The sequence below is a fragment of the Elephantulus edwardii genome, unplaced genomic scaffold, assembly GCF_000299155.1.
Source record: "Elephantulus edwardii isolate Elephantulus edwardi_28Jun2011 unplaced genomic scaffold, EleEdw1.0 scaffold00056, whole genome shotgun sequence".
Taxonomy (NCBI): Eukaryota; Metazoa; Chordata; class Mammalia; order Macroscelidea; family Macroscelididae; genus Elephantulus; species Elephantulus edwardii.
In genome coordinates, this window is record NW_006399806.1 from 6,599,236 (window position 1) to 6,607,932 (window position 8,697).

The following is an 8,697-nucleotide window of genomic DNA, read 5'->3' on the forward strand; positions in this document are numbered from 1 at the left end:
TTTTGGATCCTTCACTTTTGTACAGACCTCTGTGCATGTGTGTTTCTTGCTTGGAAAAATCTAAAACTTTCTTCTCCTGTTGCCATTCCAACCTCTGACCTGGACCATCCTGAAGATTTAGTCTCCCCCCATATGATCAATTGCACTCACTGCACCTCTGTCTCATCCCAATCCCCTCCATACCTAAAGTCTTCTCCTCCCACTGCAGTACCCTGTCTTTATTCTCCCGTTAGCTCTCATACAGGTTCTCATGGCCTACTATCTAAGTGCTGTTCACTTTCTCTATTTCCTGAGTTACTTTACCCCCTATGGGAAGTTGCAGGCATCAAAGGAGTTGTTTGTGTTCATTATCCCTACTCTCTGTCTGATTTGTCCACTATATGAAAACACCTTGGTTCCTTTTCTTTTAACCCCAGCCTTTACCATAAATAACTCCCCTACCTAACACAAGCTTATGAGCTTATCTGGCATGATTTCCACATTATTTTCACCTCTCCCCTCACACCTGATGACAAGGATTGCATTTTAGCAGCTGCCTGCACATATGCAGACCAGACACACCTCACAGATCAGACAATGCCTGCAGGTGCAGTAGCTGTCCCAGAGGAAGAGCCCAACTGGGACTATCAACATGGCCAACAAGGCAAGTGCAGGCATGACCTTATGATTCAGTGTCTCTTAGTAGACATGCAAGGTGTCACCCAGAAAGTCATTAATTATAACAAACTCCAAAAAATAACAGAAGGACCAGATGAAATCCAGCAATCTTCTTAAACAGACTATCTGAAGCTGTAGCCCAGTACACCGCCTCAATACTACTGCACCAGGGTCTGTAGTATTAGCCACTCATTTCATAACACAATCTACACCTGACATAAGAAAAAAATTCAAAAAATTTGAAGATGGACCACAAATGCCCATCTATGATTTCATAAACATGGCTTTTAAAGTTTTTAATTCCAGGGAGGACATAGCTGAAACAATGAAACAGGCTTGGATGCATCATATGGTAGCTTTCCAGACTCAAGCCATTGTAGTTTCTCTCTGACAGGCGTTCCAAGGTAAAAAGGGGCCTCAAAGGGACCTCCCTTCAAAATCTACTTCATGGAGCACATGCTTCAAACGTGGCCTAGAAGGTCATTGTGTTGTGCCACAATTGCTAGTCCCCCAAAGGACACCAGGGAAACAAAACCGATACAAGAACATGAGAGATTTTATTACAAACTCTCAAGCAGGGACTCTACACACACTCCAATGCAGCGACCGTGTGGCAGAGGCCCCAGCACTTCGAGACAAGGGTTTTTATTGGTGCTGGGAGTGGCAAAGACTGAGAGAGTGGCAGGAAGATACAAGGGGATTGGGGAACTTGTGAGGTAAGATGGATGCAGCATGTAGTAGCAATTGGCTAATTTGAAAATAAGCTGGCTCATTAGCAAGGGTGCGAATATTTGGCATACTCTGATTGGAGTAAGGTTCATGCAGGAGGAGTTAGAGTCACTTCTTTGTTGCTGAGTTCCTTTCAGAAAGTGAACAAGAAAAACAAGGAGAAAGGACTTAAGATGGTGGCCAGACCATCTATATATATAAAAATCTTAACTATTACAATTGGATATGACAGTGTCCACACACCCAGCTGCCAAAAAAGCCTTGCCCATCAATGTGGAGGACTAGTTATCCCACCTATTGAGATCCTCAGCCTAGTGGATGAGGACTGAGGCTGCCCAGACTAGAGGACCCCTAATACTTTCACCAAGCCCAGGGTGAGTATAATAGTAGCAAGTAAGTCTGTTTCATTTTTAAGAAGCATGATGGGGACTACCTTCTCTGTCCTCCCCACCTTCTCAAGTGCCACAACTCCTTCCCAGGTTGTGGTCATGGGAATTTATGAAAAGCCTACTTACCCATGTAAGACTTCTCTCTTGCCATGCATGTTATATAAAATCCCTTTCTCACACTCTCTTTTAGTTGTACCCTCCAGCTCTGTTCCCTTATTGGATAGAAATATTCTCCAAAATCTCCACCCCAATATTTCTATCTCTCTATGGCCTTCCCTCCGTCTTTTTCTCCCACCAATTTCTCACCTATCAACATCCTCTACTTCTGACCATCCTTTACCTCCTGATATTGTTAATCCTGTAGTCTGGGATACTTCAAAGCCAGCTGTAGCCTCCCATGGTCCACCTGTTTGTATCTCTCTTAAAGATCCTACAAACCCCCAGTTTCCTATCTCAGAATCTCTTCATGGAATCCATCCTACCAGGCTTCTCAGCCAAGGCCTTCTAATATTTACCAACTCCCCATGTAACACTCCCATCTTGCAGGTATGCAAAGCCTCAAGTGCTTGCAGGCTTGTCCAGGACCTACACCTCATTAACGAGGCTGTCCTTCTCATACACTGTGTAGTCCCTAACACTACACCTTGCTTTCTCATATACCTCCTAAAAGTAGACATTTCACTTTCCTTGATCTTAAGGATGTCTTCTTTACCGTTCCTTTACATGCTGACCCATACTTCTTGCTTGCCTTCACCTGGACTGACACAGACACACACACAGCACAACAACTAACCTTAACAGTCCTCAGGATCCAACCAGGTGGTGGCAATCACTGTAATGACTTGGCTAGCCCCAGTTATAAGTCCATTACTAATAATCTGTTTATTTCTATTAGTAGCACCATACCTACCAAAATTTTTGCAAGGACATAACCATGAAATTTCTTGTGTCACAGTTAACCAGATGTTATTCCATCCTTATGCCCAGCTGCCTACTGAGCCATCTCCCAGCCTTTCTCCCCCATTCCCATGAAGACCTCTTTCAGCAGGAAGTAGCCAGAGAGACTACATTGCCCCTGAATAAGCAAAAAGGCTGAGATGATAGGCCTGCAGGGCTGACTCACAAATTCTGTGACACGCCCTCAAGGAAATAGAAACTGCAAAGAAAATTTCCCAAGCTGTCTGATGTTCCAACCTACATCAATATCTGATGCCACAATCTACCTTGCTCACATCCACTAGTTCCTGCCCTACAGCATTAGCAGTGAGCACCAGCAGCCACAGCCAATCAGCAAGACAAATGATCACATCCTCTGCCAAGAAACTGCCTGCTTAATAGCATCATCAGCCATCACCCAACAGTGCCAGTAGCCATAGCCAATCAGTGAACCACACAACACTTCCTCTGCCAAGAGAAGACCATCATGCCACGTGTGACTTCTCTGCCCTTCCTGCCCCTCTCTGGCCTGGGACAGTGAAATTCACCCAAGAGCCCCCAATAAAAAGCTTCTTTACTTACTTTCAGTTTCTACACCTGTTTTTAAAAGAAACCATTATGCATTTAAATTCTGGCTATGGAAAACATATTAAAGAACCAATATGAGACTGATATTTACAATGGAATCAGTAGGTGGCATCAGCAATACCTTTTGAAAAAGTCTTAACTTTTAAGCTACATAATTTCAACACACAATTAAACTAGTTTATTAACAAAGGAGTGAGGAACTTGGCCGAATCACTGTTTACTTTCTGATTTTTAAGATACTGGCTTTCAAATGAGGTTAATCAACGAAAGAGTTCAAGGCTATTTTTTTTCTTTTAAATTTTGTTTCCTTTTTAAAATTAGAATTCACACTGTGTTGCTTGCTATCGTTCTCATACATTTGTTGCATTGTTGCTGAGTGCCATCAAATTGCTTGTGACTGATAGCAACCCTATGTACTACTCTGAACCCTGTTCTATCCTAAATCAGCCTCATCACTTCCAACACATCCACTCCCATTACCCTGATCACTGAGTCAATTCATCTCATCCAGCTTCTTCCTTTCTTGCTGTCCCCCTACCCTCCCAAGCATAATGTCTCTCTCCAAGGGCTGGTCCCTCCTTGCAACATCCTCAAAGTATGTCAGGCGAAGCTGTGTTTTATAAAATTAATCACCATTAATCTATGTCCACTATTATCCTATCTTTTCAGATCCCCACTGGAGCTTTCCTAATTCCTTCACCCTTTCCCTCTACCCACCAAACTTGGAGACCTCCTGATTTTCCCCTTCCCACCTTCAGACCCCTTGCCTCCTCCTCTTCCCTATTTGGATATCCATACACATCTTACTTACTCTTGTTCTGTTTTTACAGTAATATTGTTGTTGTTGTTGTTATGTGCCATTGAGTCACTTGCGACTCATAGCGACCCTATGTACAAGAGCCCTAAACGCCATTCTATCCTGTGCCAACCCAGCCATCTCAAATGCACTCATTCCCACCAGTCCAGTAACAGAATCAATCCATCTCATTAAAGGTCTTCCTCTCCTGCTCCATCCCTCCATTCTCCCAAACAGGATGTCCCTCTCCAAGGACCAGTCCCTCCTTGCAACATGACCAAAGTATGTCAGACGAAGCTTCAGTATCCTTGACTCCAAGGAGCATTCTGGCTTCACTTTCTCCAGGACAACCCTGTTTTTCTCCTAGCAGTCCACGGTATATTCAACACTCTTCTCCAGCACCGCAGCTCAAAGTCATCAGTTCTCTTTCTATCATCCCTATTCACTGTCCAACACTCTGATGCATAGCACGTAACTGCGAAGACTACAGCCCGGATCAGGTGCACCTTAGTCTCCAGCCTGATGGCGTTGCTCTTCAGTGCTCTTGAGAGGTCCCTCAGGGCTAATTTTCCCAATGCAATTCATCTCTTGATTTCCTGGCTGGTGTTACCAAGAGTGTTGACTGTGGAGCCAAGTAAACTAAAACTGTTAACTATCTCTATCTCTTCACCATCAATACTGATACTGCCAATAGGCCCAGTGGTGAGAGTCTTTGTTTTCTTGATGTTGAACTTCAATCCATATGTTGTTGTTGTTGTTGTTGTTATGTGCCGTCGAGTAGCTTGCAACTCATAGCGACCCTATGTACAACAGCCCTAAACTCTGCTCTGTCCTGTGCCAATCGCCCTGTCTTTGACACTCCCATCCCGATTATCCCAGTCACGGAATCAATCCACCTCATAGAGGGCCTTCCCCTCCTGCACTGTCCCTACACCCTCCCAAGCATGATGTCCTTCTCCGAGGAACGGTCTCTCCTCACAACATGTCCAAAGTATGTTAGATGAAGCCTCAGAATCCTTGCCTCCAAGGAGCCACCTGGTTTAACCCTTCCCAGAACAAATCTGTTTGTTTTCCTAGCAGTCCATGGTATTCTCAATACTCTTCTCCAGCACCACAGCTCAAAGGCATCAATTCTCCTTCTATCCTCCTTGGTCATTGTCCAACTCTCTGATGCATAACAAGTGATTGCAAAGACCATGGCCTGTATCAGACGCACCTTAGTCTCCAGAGAGACACCATTGTTCTTCAGTACTTTGGAGAGGTCCTGAACAGCAGACTTTCCCATGGCAATGCACTTTTTAATTTCCTGGCTGCTGGTGCCAATACTGTTGACGGTGGAGGCAAGCAAACTAAAGCTGTGTACAATCTCAGTCTCTTCACCATCCATCCTGATGCTGCCAATTGGTCCAGTGGTGAGAATCTTTGTCTTCTTGACATTGAGCCTCAATCCATATTGTAGACTGCAGTCCTTGACCCTCTGGAGCAGGTGCTTCAGGTCCTCCTCAGTTTCAGCAAGCAGGGTTGTATCTTTTTAAAATTATTATTATTATTAATTTTAATGAAAAATTTAGAGACTTTGGATTTCTGTTCATTCATTCTTGCACTTTTCTCCCTGCCCACCCCTCTCCAACACTTGCTCTTCTCTTTGAAAAGTAAAAGAAAAATTCTTTCATTCTTTTACAATCCTTCCTCCCAAGTCCACTCCACTGTGCAGCTTTTGTTCTGAACTCCTGTCATGACAATAATACCTAATCACATATCTCTTTTAAACAGTTCTCTCCCTCATCTGTTTCAATGCAGTATACATAATCTTTCTCAGTCTCCCCCCAACCCTGATGTCAGTCTCATTTTACACCAATGGCACTACGCAGTATTTGTCCTTTTGTGTCTGAGATATTTTACTCAGCTGGCCTCCAGGGTCATCCATTTTGCATAATATTTCATGAGATTCTTGTTTTTAAATGCAGCATAGTATTCCATTGTATAAATATACCACAGCTTCTCTATCCATTTGTTTTTTTGATGGGCACTCAGGTGGTTTCCAACTTTTTGCTATTATAAACAAAGCTGCAATAAACATGAGTGTGATTATTCTACTTAGGTGGCAGTTATGGTTTCTTTGAAACATCTTTAAAATAGTGGAATTGCTGGGTCAAATGGTATTTCTATTTGCAACTTTATTTTTTGCTTTCTTTTTTTAAAGAATTTATTATTAATTTCAATAAATATTTACAGAGACTCTGGATTTCCATTCATTCATTGTTGTACTTTTCTCCCCTCCCAACCCTCCACCCTAGTACACTATCCTCTTGGAAAAATAAAAGAAAAATTCTTTCATTGTTTTACAATCCCTCCCCTCAGGTCCACTCCACTATGCAGCCTTCATTCTGGACTCCTGTCATGACAAAAATACTGAATCACATATCCCTTTTAAACAGTTTTCTCCCTCATCTGTTTCAATGCAATATATATTACTGAACCTATCTTTCTCAGTTCGCCCAACCCCGAGGTCAGTCCTGTTTTACAACATTGGCACCATGCAGTATTTGTCCTTTTGTGACTGAGATACTACACTCAGCATAATGTCCTCCAGGGCCACTCATTTTGAATAATATTGCATGAGTTCCTTGTTTTTCAATGCAGAATAGTATTCCATTGTGTGAATATACCACAGTTTCTCTACCCATTCATTTGTTGATGGACACTTAGGTTGTTTCCAACTCCTTGCTATTGTGAACAAAGCTGCAATAAACATGGGTGTGCATATATCTGCTTGGATGTCAGTTATGCTCTCTTTGGGGTATATTCCCAGTAGTGGAATTGCTGGGTCAAATGGTATCTCTATTTGCAACTTTTTGAGAAAGCGCCATACCACCTTCCACAGTGGTTGCACTGTTTTACACTCCCACCAACAGGGAATAAGTGTTCCAGTTTCTCCACAACCTCGCCAGCATTTGTTGTTTGCTGTTCTGTTAAATTTTGCTATTCTGACTGGGGTGAGATGATATCTCATAGTTGTTTTGATTTGCATCTCTCTTAGAGCTAAGGATTTTGAGCATTACTTCATGTGCTTGTTAGCCATCTGAATGTCTTTGGTGAGGTGTCTGTTTATATCCTGTGCCCATTTTTCTGTTGGATTATTTACCTTTATCTTGTTGTTGTTTCAAGTATTTTATAAATTCTGGATATAAGTCCCTTATCTGTCATTACCAAATACAAATACTTTTTCCAGTCTGTGGCTTCCCTTTTTACCCTGTTGGAGAAGTTTTTGGATGTGCATAGCAATTTGATTCTTAGAAGATCCCATTCATCTATTTTATCTTCTCCTCTTTGTAGGTATTTTGCAACTTTCTGAGGAAACGTCATACTGCCTTCCATAGTGGTTGCACCATTTTACATTCCTACCAATAATGAATAAGGATTCCAGCTTTTCCACAACCTCACCAGCATTTGTCGTTCTATTAAATTTTGCTGTTCTTACTGAGGTGAGATGATATTTCATAGTTGTTTTGATCTGCATCTCTCTTAGAGCTAGGGTTTGTGAACATTTCTTCATATGTTTGTGGTCATATGAATGTGTTCTTTTATGATGTGTCTGTTCATATCCTGTGTCCATTTTTCACTTGGGTTGTTTTCCTTATCTTGTTGTGGTGTTTGAGTATTTTATGAATTTTATATATAAGTCCCATATCTGACATGTCATTACCAAATACTTTTTCCCAGGCTGTGGCTTCCCTTTTTACCCTTTTGGAGAAGTTTTTGGATGTGCATAGGGATTTGATTCTTAGAAGGTCCCATTCATTTATTTTATCCTCTCCTGGTTGTAGATTTTTCTGGATGCTTGGAAAACTGTTTATGTTGTGGATTAGGACTTCTAGTATTGTTCCTAGCTTTTTCTCTTTGATCACCATAGTCCTGGGTTTACCCTAGGTATGTGATCCTCCTCGAGTTGATTTTTGTCTATGGAATGATACAGTAATAGTCTTATGCTACATTTGTCCTTAAATGCAGAGTTAGTTCACTCAGCATAGTGCTTTCTAGCCTCTTGCACGTTATATGATAGTTTTCAAAATTGTTGCTCTGAGTAATTATGTTGTGTGAATGTTCCATAATTTCTCAGTCCCTTCAATTGTTGATGAATATATTGACTATTTCCTTGTTTTAGCTCTTGTGCATTAACATTGCTATGAACATCAGCGTACAAATATCTTTTTGAGTCTCTGTTTTCCTTTAATGGGGGAGAGATGCTGAACATTGTATTAGAGAGCTGAGAAGCCAAAGCCAAACAAAGAAATCAGGAACTTAATTAGCTAAACAGAAAATTTCAAAGGACAGCTTGAGAAAACAATGCACAGTATTATAATGAAATGTCCAAAGATCTGGCGTCAGAAAATCAAAAGGGATGAACCTACTCAGCTTTTCTCAGCTGAAGCAATTGAAGAACAAATTCAAGCCTCAAGTTTCAATATTTAAAGATGTTATGACCAGAATATTGAAGACCCAAGAGCATCAAAGGAACATAAAGGGAGTACACAGAGTTACTATACCTAAAAGAAATGGCTGACACAGAAGACTTTTATGAAACAACATATGATCAAGAGG